This window comes from Lithobates pipiens, unplaced genomic scaffold (assembly GCF_037356315.1).
Source record: "Lithobates pipiens isolate NorthernLeopardFrog02 unplaced genomic scaffold, aLitPip1_a1.2 Scaffold_25, whole genome shotgun sequence".
Lineage (NCBI taxonomy): Eukaryota > Metazoa > Chordata > Amphibia > Anura > Ranidae > Lithobates > Lithobates pipiens.
In genome coordinates this window covers 96,312,993-96,325,449 of record NW_027507787.1, presented here as the reverse complement: position 1 = coordinate 96,325,449, position 12,457 = coordinate 96,312,993, and the positions used below count along the sequence as shown (strand labels likewise).

General features: G+C 38.7%; 17 non-coding genes across 17 annotated transcripts; all 17 read right to left on the bottom strand.

Annotated features, from left to right (window-relative positions):
• Positions 1-2,405: 2,405 nt before the first annotated feature.
• Positions 2,406-2,476, bottom strand: TRNAG-CCC (transfer RNA glycine (anticodon CCC)). Its single transcript has one exon. It is a non-coding gene; the product is annotated as a tRNA-Gly (tRNA).
• A 1,604-nt stretch (positions 2,477-4,080) lies between these two features.
• On the bottom strand, positions 4,081-4,151 carry TRNAG-CCC (transfer RNA glycine (anticodon CCC)). The gene has a single exon. It is a non-coding gene; the product is annotated as a tRNA-Gly (tRNA).
• A 442-nt stretch (positions 4,152-4,593) lies between these two features.
• On the bottom strand, positions 4,594-4,664 carry TRNAR-UCU (transfer RNA arginine (anticodon UCU)). Its single transcript has one exon. It is a non-coding gene; the product is annotated as a tRNA-Arg (tRNA).
• A 342-nt stretch (positions 4,665-5,006) lies between these two features.
• On the bottom strand, positions 5,007-5,077 carry TRNAG-CCC (transfer RNA glycine (anticodon CCC)). Its single transcript has one exon. It is a non-coding gene; the product is annotated as a tRNA-Gly (tRNA).
• Positions 5,078-5,519: 442 nt separating this feature from the next.
• On the bottom strand, positions 5,520-5,590 carry TRNAG-CCC (transfer RNA glycine (anticodon CCC)). Its single transcript has one exon. It is a non-coding gene; the product is annotated as a tRNA-Gly (tRNA).
• A 505-nt stretch (positions 5,591-6,095) lies between these two features.
• Positions 6,096-6,166, bottom strand: TRNAG-CCC (transfer RNA glycine (anticodon CCC)). Its single transcript has one exon. It is a non-coding gene; the product is annotated as a tRNA-Gly (tRNA).
• Positions 6,167-6,676: 510 nt separating this feature from the next.
• TRNAG-CCC (transfer RNA glycine (anticodon CCC)) lies at positions 6,677-6,747 on the bottom strand. Its single transcript has one exon. It is a non-coding gene; the product is annotated as a tRNA-Gly (tRNA).
• A 342-nt stretch (positions 6,748-7,089) lies between these two features.
• On the bottom strand, positions 7,090-7,160 carry TRNAG-CCC (transfer RNA glycine (anticodon CCC)). The gene has a single exon. It is a non-coding gene; the product is annotated as a tRNA-Gly (tRNA).
• A 342-nt stretch (positions 7,161-7,502) lies between these two features.
• On the bottom strand, positions 7,503-7,573 carry TRNAG-CCC (transfer RNA glycine (anticodon CCC)). Its single transcript has one exon. It is a non-coding gene; the product is annotated as a tRNA-Gly (tRNA).
• Positions 7,574-8,083: 510 nt separating this feature from the next.
• Positions 8,084-8,154, bottom strand: TRNAG-CCC (transfer RNA glycine (anticodon CCC)). Its single transcript has one exon. It is a non-coding gene; the product is annotated as a tRNA-Gly (tRNA).
• A 505-nt stretch (positions 8,155-8,659) lies between these two features.
• TRNAG-CCC (transfer RNA glycine (anticodon CCC)) lies at positions 8,660-8,730 on the bottom strand. The gene has a single exon. It is a non-coding gene; the product is annotated as a tRNA-Gly (tRNA).
• Positions 8,731-9,072: 342 nt separating this feature from the next.
• TRNAG-CCC (transfer RNA glycine (anticodon CCC)) lies at positions 9,073-9,143 on the bottom strand. The gene has a single exon. It is a non-coding gene; the product is annotated as a tRNA-Gly (tRNA).
• A 342-nt stretch (positions 9,144-9,485) lies between these two features.
• Positions 9,486-9,556, bottom strand: TRNAG-CCC (transfer RNA glycine (anticodon CCC)). Its single transcript has one exon. It is a non-coding gene; the product is annotated as a tRNA-Gly (tRNA).
• A 723-nt stretch (positions 9,557-10,279) lies between these two features.
• TRNAG-CCC (transfer RNA glycine (anticodon CCC)) lies at positions 10,280-10,350 on the bottom strand. Its single transcript has one exon. It is a non-coding gene; the product is annotated as a tRNA-Gly (tRNA).
• Positions 10,351-10,869: 519 nt separating this feature from the next.
• On the bottom strand, positions 10,870-10,940 carry TRNAG-CCC (transfer RNA glycine (anticodon CCC)). The gene has a single exon. It is a non-coding gene; the product is annotated as a tRNA-Gly (tRNA).
• Positions 10,941-11,445: 505 nt separating this feature from the next.
• On the bottom strand, positions 11,446-11,516 carry TRNAG-CCC (transfer RNA glycine (anticodon CCC)). Its single transcript has one exon. It is a non-coding gene; the product is annotated as a tRNA-Gly (tRNA).
• A 442-nt stretch (positions 11,517-11,958) lies between these two features.
• TRNAG-CCC (transfer RNA glycine (anticodon CCC)) lies at positions 11,959-12,029 on the bottom strand. Its single transcript has one exon. It is a non-coding gene; the product is annotated as a tRNA-Gly (tRNA).
• Positions 12,030-12,457: the final 428 nt, after the last annotated feature.

Genomic DNA, 12,457 nt, shown 5'->3' with positions numbered 1-12,457 from the left:
TGTCTCCTCCACGGAGACAGAAGAAGGATGTATTCGCTGCGCTGGATGAGATGAGCCATCGCTGGAGAGATGACCGTCCGTCGCTGGATAGCAAGAGTGGATTACCGCCGCTGGAATCTTTTTTTTATTTTTTTATTTTTAATAAAGGAATTTTTCAAAAGTGTGTTTGTTTTATTTAACCATTTTTTACACTTTCTTTGTGAAATGGTAGGGGTACTTTTGTACCCCCTTAGCATTTCAAACAGGGGGGGCGGGATCTGGGGGTCCCCTTGTTAAAGGGGGCTTCCAGATTCTGATAAGCCCCCCGCCCGCAGACCTCCACAACCACCGGCCACGGTTGTGGGGATGAGGCCCTTGTCTTCATCAACATGGGGACAAGGTGCTTTGAGGGGTCACAGACCCCCAAAGCATCCTCCCAATGTTGAGGGCATGTGGCCTGATACAGGTCAGGAGGGAGGGGGGGTCGCTCTCTCGTCCCCCCTCTTTTCCTGTGGCCTGCCAGGTTGCGTGCTCGGATAAAGGGTCTGGTATGGATTTTTAAGGATGAATCCCACGTCAATTTTTTTTAAAATTTGATGCGGGGTTCCCCTTAATATCCATACCAGACCTGAAGGGTCTGGTTATGGATATTTAGGGGGAACCCCACGTCAATTTTTTTTTTAAATTTGAGGCAGGGTTCCCCTTAATATCCATACCAGACCTGAAGGGCCTGGTAATTGAATTTGGGGGACCCCCACACTTTTATTTATTTATTTATTTATTTATTTATTTATCAATGACTTTCAATGAGTGTTCTCTGTATTACGGAGCCGACAATTCATAATAGCTGTGAGTGATTTTAAAGGACTTTTTTTCCTGCATAAATGACACTTTGTGCAGGGACAGTTCTAAGCACCAGAAACATGAGCCCCTTCACAGGCATACTATAGATACCCCCCCCCCCCCCTACGAAATTTAAAGGGATATTACACTTTTATTGTTTCACTTTAATCATTATTAAAATCACTGCTTCCGAAAAAACGGCCGTTTTTAAAACTTTTTTTTGCATTGATACATGTTCCCTGGGGCAGGACCCGGGTCCCCAAACACTTTTTATGACAGTAACTTGCAGAATCTTTTTTCTCTGTCGAATATTTTCTCTATATAATCTTGGACTAATAGAGGTAAGGTTAGGCACATTCGACCACAGGTTCTATAGACAGATTGTTATTGTCAGAGTCATGTCGAATCTCCTATTCTATATCGAACTGTTGTAACAATGAAAACGAAAATAAACCATTTATTTATGTTGGATCTTTCGTTTTTCGGATTTTGTGCTTTCGTTATCGTTTGTCAAAGCGAAAACGAAAATAGCTGAAATTCGGACGAAAATGCATTCAGACGAAAACGAATGCACATGTCTATTTCTCACTACTGTGGCCTCAGGGATCGGAGCACAGGCCGTCTTCTCTACTCTCCAAGCTTCCCGTCAGGGACCGGCTGTGGCGGTTTGTCATTAGCCGGTCTCCCGTAATTGTACTCCTGTTACTGTTCCTGTCTGCATTTGCCTCATGATGGTTACTGTTTATTGTTTTTACTTGACATGTTTCAATAAAAATATTTTCAACACTAATCTGCCTTCTTGAAATCTCAATATACAGACCTTTCGCTATAGGGTTGCATCTATGTGCCAGCCATGAATAAAACCAATGTCATGAGAATGGGAATCTTGCATGATACCCCTAATTATATGAAATTTGTGATGAAAACACAGGAAAGTGTCTCTTTTCAATGCTGCAATCCATGAACAGACGCATGGTTTTTTGCAAACCAGCTAGCATGTTCCTGGACTTAATTTCAAGGTTTCACAAATGAACACTCTTTCTGGAGAGAATATTTGTAAATTGGATATCTAGCATTTTATCTACTCAGCTGTTCTCGGGATATAATTTGGAAATGGACATCATAACCAAACACAAGCAAGGCTTTTTAGCATTGCTTTTGAAAGGTTCCTCAATTTTTCTAATTCGAGCAAGCTATGTTTAAAATAGCATATTTGCGCCAGCCGGGATTCAAACCCAGGTCATAAGAGTGGGAATCTTGCATGACAGCCCTAACTAAATGCAATTTGTAATAAAAATACAGGAAAGTGTCTCTTTTCAATGCTGCAAACCATGTCCAGCAGCATGGGTTTTTGCAAACAAGCTAGCATGTTCCTGGACTTAATTTCAAGGTTTCACAAATGAACACTTTCTGGAGAGAATATTTGTAAATTGGATATCTTGCAGTTTATCTACACAGCTCTTTTCTGGGTATCATTTTGAAATGGACATCATAACCAAGCACAGGCAATGCTTTTTAGCATTGCTTTTGAAAAGCTCTTCAAGTTTTGTGATTCAAGTAAGCTATGTTTAAAATAACATTTTTGCACCAGCCGGGACTTGAACCCGGGTCACAAGAATGGGAATCTTGCATGATACCCCTACACCACTGGTGCCCTATGTGCGCTCATGTTAATCTGCCTTCTTGAAATCTCAATATACAGACCTTTCGCTACAGGGTTGCATCTATGTGCCATCCGGGAATCAAACCAAGGTCACGAGAATGGGAAACTTGCATGATACCCCTAATTAAATGCAATTTGTTATGAAAACACAGGAAAGTGTCTATTTTCAATGCTGCAAACCATGAACAGACGCATGTTTTTTTGCAAACCAGCTAGCATGTTCCTGGACTTAGTTCAAAGGTTTCACAAATGAACACACTTTCTGGAATGAATATTCAATGCTGCAAACCATGAACAGATGCATGTTTTTTTGCAAACCAGCTAGCATGTTCCTGGACTTAATTTCAAGGTTTCACAAATGAACACTTTCTGGAGAGAATATTTGTAAATTGGATATCTTGCAGTTTATCTACTCAGCTGTTCTCTGGGTATCATTTTGAAATGGACATCATAACCAAGCACAAGCAATGCTTTTTAGCATTGCTTTTGAAAAGTTCTTCAAGTTTTGTGATTCAAGTAAGCTATGTTTAAAATAAATAATTTCAAGGTTTCACAAATGAACACTTTCTGGAGAGAATATTTGTAAATTGGATATCTTGCAGTTTATCTACTCAGCTCTTCTCTGGGTATCATTTTGAAATGGACATCATAACCAAGCACAAGCAATGCTTTTTAGCATTGCTTTTGAAAAGTTCTTCAAGTTTTGTGATTCAAGTAAGCTATGTTTAAAATAAATAATTTCAAGGTTTCACAAATGAACACTTTCTAGAGAGAATATTTGTAAATTGGATATCTTGCAGTTTATCTACTCAGCTGTTCTCTGGGTATCATTTTGAAATGGACATCATCACCAAGCACAAGCAATGCTTTTTAGCATTGCTTTTGAAAAGTTCTTCAAGTTTTGTGATTCAAGTAAGCTATGTTTAAAATAGCATTTTTGCACCAGCCGGGACTTGAACCTGGGTCATAAGAATAGGAATCTTGCATGATACCCCTACACTAGTGGCTCCCTATGTACTTTCATGTTAAGCTGCATTCTTGAAATCTCAATACACAGACCTTTCGCTACAGGGTTGGATCTATGTGCCAGCCAGGAATAAAACCAAGGTCACGAGAATGGGAATCTTGCATGATACCCCTACACTACTGGTGCCCTATGTGCTCTCATGTTAATCTGCCTTCTTGAAATCTCAATATACAGACCTTTCGCTACAGGGTTGCATCTATGTGCCAGCCATGAATCAAACCAATGTTATGAGAATGGGAATCTTGCATGATACCCCTAATTATATGCAATTTGTGATGAAAACACAGGAAAGTGTCTCTTTTCAATGCTGCAAACCATGAACAGACGCATGTTTTTTTGCAATCCAGCTAGCATGTTCCTGGACTTAATTTCAAGGTTTCACAAATGAACAGTTTCTGGAGAGAATATTTGTAAATTGGATATCTTGCAGTTTATCTACTCAGCTCTTCTCTGGGTATCATTTTGAAATGGACATCATAACCAAGCACAAGCAATGCTTTTTAGCATTGCTTTTGAAAAGCTCTTCAAGTTTTGTGATTCAAGTAAGCTATGTTTAAAATAGCATTTTTGCACCAGCCGGGACTTGAACCCAGGTCACAAGAATGGGAATCTTGCATGATACCCCTACACTACTGGTGCCCTATTTGCTCTCCTGTTAATCTGCCTTCTTGAAATCTCAATATACAGACCTTTCGCTACAGGGTTGCATCTATGTGCCAGCTATGAATCAAACCAATGTTATGAGAATGGGAATCTTGCATGATACCCCTAATTATATGCAATTTGTGATGAAAACACAGGAAAGTGTCTCTTTTCAATGCTGCAAACCATGAACAGACGCATGTTTTTTTGCAATCCAGCTAGCATGTTCCTGGACTTAATTTCAAGGTTTCACAAATGAACAGTTTCTGGAGAGAATATTTGTAAATTGGATATCTTGCAGTTTATCTACTCAGCTCTTCTCTGGGTATCATTTTGAAATGGACATCATAACCAAGCACAAGCAATGCTTTTTAGCATTGCTTTTGAAAAGCTCTTCAAGTTTTGTGATTCAAGTAAGCTATGTTTAAAATAGCATTTTTGCACCAGCCGGGACTTGAACCCAGGTCACAAGAATAGAAATCTTGCATGATACCCCTACACTACTGGTGCCCTATTTGCTCTCATGTTAGTCTGCCTTCTTGAAATCTCAATACACAGACCTTTCGCTACAGGGTTGCATCTATGTGCCAGCCATGAATCAAAAAAATGTCATGAGAATGGGAATCTTGCATGATACCCCTAATTATATGCAATTTGTGATGAAAACACAGGAAAGTGTCTCTTTTCAATGCTGCAAACCATGAACAGACGCATGTTTTTTTGCAAACCAGCTAGCATGTTCCTGGACTTAATTTCAAGGTTTCACAAATGAACAATTCACAATTTGTGATTGCTTTTGAAAAGCTCTTCAAGTTTTCTGATTCAAGTAAGCTATGTTTAAAATAGCATTTTTGCACCAGCCGGGACTTGAACCCAGGTCACAAGAATGGGAATCTTGCATGATACCCCTACACTACTGGTGCCCTATTTGCTCTTGTGTTAATCTGCCTTCTTGAAATCTCAATATACAGACCTTTCGCTACAGGGTTGCATCTATGTGCCAGCCATGAATCAAACCAATGTTATGAGAATGGGAATCTTGCATGATACCCCTAATTATATGCAATTTGTGATGAAAACACAGGAAAGTGTCTCTTTTCAATGCTGCAAACCATGAACAGACGCATGTTTTTTTGCAATCCAGCTAGCATGTTCCTGGACTTAATTTCAAGGTTTCACAAATGAACAGTTTCTGGAGAGAATATTTGTAAATTGGATATCTTGCAGTTTATCTACTCAGCTCTTCTCTGGGTATCATTTTGAAATGGACATCATAACCAAGCACAAGCAATGCTTTTTAGCATTGCTTTTGAAAAGCTCTTCAAGTTTTGTGATTCAAGTAAGCTATGTTTAAAATAGCATTTTTGCACCAGCCGGGACTTGAACGCAGGTCACAAGAATGGGAATCTTGCATGATACCCCTACACTACTGGTGCCCTATTTGCTCTCATGTTAGTCTGCCTTCTTGAAATCTCAATACACAGACCTTTCGCTACAGGGTTGCATCTATGTGCCAGCCATGAATCAAAAAAATGTCATGAGAATGGGAATCTTGCATGATACCCCTAATTATATGCAATTTGTGATGAAAACACAGGAAAGTGTCTCTTTTCAATGCTGCAAACCATGAACAGACGCATGTTTTTTTGCAAACCAGCTAGCATGTTCCTAGACTTAATTTCAAGGTTTCACAAATGAAACTTCCTGGACTTAATTAATAATTAATAATCATGTTCCTGGACTTAATTTCAAGGTTTCACAAATGAACACTTTCTGGAGAGAATATTTGTAAATTGGATATCTGTTTTTTTGCAAACCAGCTAGCATGTTCCTGGACTTAATTTCAAGGTTTCACAAATGAACAATTCACAATTTGTGATTGCTTTTGAAAAGCTCTTCAAGTTTTGTGATTCAAGTAAGCTATGTTTAAAATAGCATTTTTGCACCAGCCGGGACTTGAACCCGGGTCACAAGAATGGGAATCTTGCATGATACCCCTACACTACTGGTGCCCTATGTGCGCACATGTTAATCTGCCTTCTTGAAATCTCAGTATACAGACTGTTCGCTACAGGGTTACATCTGTGTGCCAGCCATGAATCAAAAAAATGTCATGAGAATGGGAATCTTGCATGATACCCCTAATTATATGCAATTTGTGATGAAAACACAGGAAAGTGTCTCTTTTCAATGCTGCAAACCATGAACAGACGCATGTTTTTTTGCAAACCAGCTAGCATGTTCCTGGACTTAATTTCAAGGTTTCACAAATGAAACTTCCTGGACTTAATTAATAATTAATAATCATGTTCCTGGACTTAATTTCAAGGTTTCACAAATGAACAGTTTCTGGAGAGAATATTTGTAAATTGGATATCTTGCAGTTTATCTACTCAGCTCTTCTCTGGGTATCATTTTGAAATGGACATCATAACCAAGCACAAGCAATGCTTTTTAGCATTGCTTTTGAAAAGCTCTTCAAGTTTTGTGATTCAAGTAAGCTATGTTTAAAATAGCATTTTTGCACCAGCCGGGACTTGAACCCAGGTCACAAGAATGGGAATCTTGCATGATACCCCTACACTACTGGTGCCCTTTTTGCTCTCATGTTAGTCTGCCTTCTTGAAATCTCAATACACAGACCTTTCGCTACAGGGTTGCATCTATGTGCCAGCCATGAATCAAAAAAATGTCATGAGAATGGGAATCTTGCATGATACCCCTAATTATATGCAATTTGTGATGAAAACACAGGAAAGTGTCTCTTTTCAATGCTGCAAACCATGAACAGACGCATGTTTTTTTGCAAACCAGCTAGCATGTTCCTGGACTTAATTTCAAGGTTTCACAAATGAACAATTCACAATTTGTGATTGCTTTTGAAAAGCTCTTCAAGTTTTCTGATTCAAGTAAGCTATGTTTAAAATAGCATTTTTGCACCAGCCGGGACTTGAACCCGGGTCACAAGAATGGGAATCTTGCATGATACCCCTACACTACTGGTGCCCTATTTGCTCTCATGTTAATCTAACTTCTTGAAATCTCAATATACAGACCTTTCGCTACAGGGTTGCATCTATGTGCCAGCCATGAATCAAACCAATGTTATGAGAATGGGAATCTTGCATGATACCCCTAATTATATGCAATTTGTGATGAAAACACAGGAAAGTGTGTCTTTTCCATGCTGCAAACCATGAACAGACGCATGTTTTTTTGCAAACCAGCTAGCATGTTCCTGGACTTAATTTCAAGGTTTCACAAATGAACAATTCACAATTTGTGATTGCTTTTGAAAAGCTCTTCAAGTTTTCTGATTCAAGTAAGCTATGTTTAAAATAGCATTTTTGCACCAGCCGGGACTTGAACCCGGGTCACAAGAATGGGAATCTTGCATGATACCCCTACACTACTGGTGCCCTATTTGCTCTCATGTTAATCTGCCTTCTTGAAATCTCAATATACAGACCTTTCACTACAGGGTTGCATCTATGTGCCAGCCATGAATCAAACCAATGTTATGAGAATGGGAATCTTGCATGATACCCCTAATTATATGCAATTTGTGATGAAAACACAGGAAAGTGTCTCTTTTCAATGCTGCAAACCATGAACAGACGCATGTTTTTTTGCAAACCAGCTAGCATGTTCCTGGACTTAATTTCAAGGTTTCACAAATGAAACTTCCTGGACTTAATTAATAATTAATAATCATGTTCCTGGACTTAATTTCAAGGTTTCACAAATGAACAGTTTCTGGAGAGAATATTTGTAAATTGGATATCTTGCAGTTTATCTACTCAGCTCTTCTCTGGGTATCATTTTGAAATGGACATCATAACCAAGCACAAGCAATGCTTTTTAGCATTGCTTTTGAAAAGCTCTTCAAGTTTTGTGATTCAAGTAAGCTATGTTTAAAATAGCATTTTTGCACCAGCCGGGACTTGAACCCAGGTCACAAGAATGGGAATCTTGCATGATACCCCTACACTACTGGTGCCCTATTTGCTCTCATGTTAGTCTGGCTTCTTGAAATCTCAATACACAGACCTTTCGCTACAGGGTTGCATCTATGTGCCAGCCATGAATCAAAAAAATGTCATGAGAATGGGAATCTTGCATGATACCCCTAATTATATGCAATTTGTGATGAAAACACAGGAAAGTGTCTCTTTTCAATGCTGCAAACCATGAACAGACGCATGTTTTTTTGCAAACCAGCTAGCATGTTCCTAGACTTAATTTCAAGGTTTCACAAATGAAACTTCCTGGACTTAATTAATAATTAATAATCATGTTCCTGGACTTAATTTCAAGGTTTCACAAATGAACACTTTCTGGAGAGAATATTTGTAAATTGGATATCTGTTTTTTTGCAAACCAGCTAGCATGTTCCTGGACTTAATTTCAAGGTTTCACAAATGAACAATTCACAATTTGTGATTGCTTTTGAAAAGCTCTTCAAGTTTTCTGATTCAAGTAAGCTATGTTTAAAATAGCATTTTTGCACCAGCCGGGACTTGAACCCGGGTCACAAGAATGGGAATCTTGCATGATACCCCTACACTACTGGTGCCCTATGTGCGCACATGTTAATCTGCCTTCTTGAAATCTCAATATACAGACCTTTCGCTACAGGGTTACATCTGTGTGCCAGCCATGAATCAAAAAAATGTCATGAGAATGGGAATCTTGCATGATACCCCTAATTATATGCAATTTGTGATGAAAACACAGGAAAGTGTCTCTTTTCAATGCTGCAAACCATGAACAGACGCATGTTTTTTTGCAAACCAGCTAGCATGTTCCTGGACTTAATTTCAAGGTTTCACAAATGAACAATTCACAATTTGTGATTGCTTTTGAAAAGCTCTTCAAGTTTTCTGATTCAAGTAAGCTATGTTTAAAATAGCATTTTTGCACCAGCCGGGACTTGAACCCGGGTCACAAGAATGGGAATCTTGCATGATACCCCTACACTACTGGTGCCCTATGAGTTCTAATGTTAATCTGCCTTCTTGAAATCTCAATATACAGACCTTTCGCTACAGGGTTGCATCTATGTGCCAGCCATGAATCAAACCAATGTTATGAGAATGGGAATCTTGCATGATACCCCTAATTATATGCAATTTGTGATGAAAACACAGGAAAGTGTCTCTTTTCAATGCTGCAAACCATGAACAGACGCATGCTTTTTTGCAAACCAGCTAGCATGTTCCTGGACTTAATTTCAAGGTTTCACAAATGAACAAATCACAATTTGTGATTGCTTTTGAAAAGCTCTTCAAGTTTTCTGATTCAAGGAAGCTATGTTTAAAATAGCATTTTTGCACCAGCCGGGACTTGAACCCGGGTCACAAGAATGGGAATCTTGCATGATACCCCTACACTACTGGTGCCCTATGTGCGCACATGTTAATCGGCCTTCTTGAAATCTCAATATACAGACCTTTCGCTACAGGGTTGCATCTATGTGCCAGCCATGAATCAAAAAAATGTCATGAGAATGGGAATCTTGCATGATACCCCTAATTATATGCAATTTGTGATGAAAACACAGGAAAGTGTCTCTTTTCAATGCTGCAAACCATGAACAGACGCATGTTTTTTTGCAAACCAGCTAGCATGTTCCTGGACTTAATTTCAAGGTTTCACAAATGAAACTTCCTGGACTTAATTAATAATTAATAATCATGTTCCTGGACTTAATTTCAAGGTTTCACCTTGAAATCTATGTGCCAGCCAGGAATCTATGTGCCAGCCAGGAATAAAACCAAGGTCACGAGAATGGGAAACTTGCATGATACCCCTAATTAAATGCAATTTGTTATGAAAACACAGGAATGTGTCTATTTTCAATGCTGCAAACCATGAACAGACGCATGTTTTTTTGCAATCCAGCTAGCATGTTCCTGGACTTAATTTCAAGGTTTCACAAATGAACAGTTTCTGGAGAGAATATTTGTAAATTGGATATCTTGCAGTTTATCTACTCAGCTCTTCTCTGGGTATCATTTTGAAATGGACATCATAACCAAGCACAAGCAATGCTTTTTAGCATTGCTTTTGAAAAGCTCTTCAAGTTTTGTGATTCAAGTAAGCTATGTTTAAAACAGCATTTTTGCACCAGCCGGGATTCGAATCCAGGTCACAAGAATGGGAATCTTGCATGATACCCCTACACTACTGGTGCCCTATGAGTTCTAATGTTAATCTGCCTTCTTGAAATCTCAATATACAGACCTTTCGCTACAGGGTTGCATCTATGTGCCAGCCATGAATCATGTTAATCTGCCTTCTTGAAATCTAAGTATACAGACTGTTCGCTACAGGGTTGGATCTATGTGCCAGTCAGGAATAAAACCAAGGTCACGAGAATAGGAAACTTGCATGATACCCCTAATTAAATGCAATTTGTTATGAAAACACAGGAATGTGTCTATTTTCAATGCTGCAAACCATGTCCAGCAGCATGGGTTTTTGCAAACAAGCTAGCATGTTGCTGGACTTAATTTCAAGGTTTCACAAATGAACACTTTCTGAAGAGAATAGTTGTAAATTGGATATCTTGCAGTTTATCTACTCAGCTGTTCTCTGGGTATCATTTTGAAATGGACATCATAACCAAGCACAAGCAATGCTTTTTAGCATTGCTTTTGAAAAGCTCTTCAAGTTTTGTGATTCAAGTAAGCTATGTTTAAAATAGCATTTTTGCACCAGCCGGGACTTGAACCAAGGTCACAAGAATGGGAATCTTGCATGATACCCCTACACTACTGGTGCCCTATGGGCTCTAATGTTAATCTGCCTTCTTGAAATCTCAATATACAGACCTTTCGCTACAGGGTTGCATCTATGTGCCAGCCATGAATCAAACCAAGGTCACGAGAATGGGAATCTTGCATGATACCCCTAATTAAATGCAATTTGTTATGAAAACACAGGAAAGTGTCTATTTTCAATGCTGCAAACCATGAACAGACGCATGTTTTGTGGCAAACCAGCTAGCATGTTCCTGGACTTAATATCAAGGTTTCACAAATGAAACTTCCTGGACTTAATTAATAATTAATAATCATGTTCCTGGACTTAATTTCAAGGTTTCACAAATGAACACTTTCTGGAGAGAATATTTGTAAATTGGATATCTGTTTTTTTGCAAACCAGCTAGCATGTTCCTGGACTTAATTTCAAGGTTTCACAAATGAACAATTCATAATTTGTGATTGCTTTTGAAAAGCTCTTCAAGTTTTGTGATTCAAGTAAGCTATGTTTAAAATAGCATTTTTGCACCAGCCGGGACTTGAACCCGGGTCACAAGAATGGGAATCTTGCATGATACCCCTACACTACTGGTGCCCTATTTGCTCGCATGTTAATCTGCCTTCTTGAAATCTCAGTATACAGACTGTTCGCTACAGGGTTGGATCTATGTGCCAGCCAGGAATAAAACCAAGGTCACGAGAATGGGAAACTTGCATGATACCCCTAATTAAATGCAATTTGTTATGAAAACACAGGAATGTGTCTATTTTCAATGCTGCAAACCATGAACAGACGCATGTTTTTTTGCAATCCAGCTAGCATGTTCCTGGACTTAATTTCAAGGTTTCACAAATGAACAGTTTCTGGAGAGAATATTTGTAAATTGGATATCTTGCAGTTTATCTACTCAGCTCTTCTCTGGGTATCATTTTGAAATGGACATCATAACCAAGCACAAGCAATGCTTTTTAGCATTGCTTTTGAAAAGCTCTTCAAGTTTTGTGATTCAAGTAAGCTATGTTTAAAATAGCATTTTTGCACCAGCCGGGACTTGAACCCAGGTCACAAGAATGGGAATCTTGCATGATACCCCTACACTACTGGTGCCCTATTTGCTCTCATGTTAGTCTGCCTTCTTGAAATCTCAATACACAGACCTTTCGCTACAGGGTTGCATCTATGTGCCAGCCATGAATCAAAAAAATGTCATGAAAATGGGAATCTTGCATGATACCCCTAATTATATGCAATTTGTGATGAAAACACAGGAAAGTGTCTCTTTTCAATGCTGCAAACCATGAACAGACGCATGTTTTTTGCAAACCAGCTAGCATGTTCCTATACTTAATTTCAAGGTTTCACAAATGAAACTTCCTGGACTTAATTAATAATTAATAATCATGTTCCTGGACTTAATTTCAAGGTTTCACAAATGAACACTTTCTGGAGAGAATATTTGTAAATTGGATATCTGTTTTTTTGCAAACCAGCTAGCATGTTCCTGGACTTAATTTCAAGGTTTCACAAATGAACAA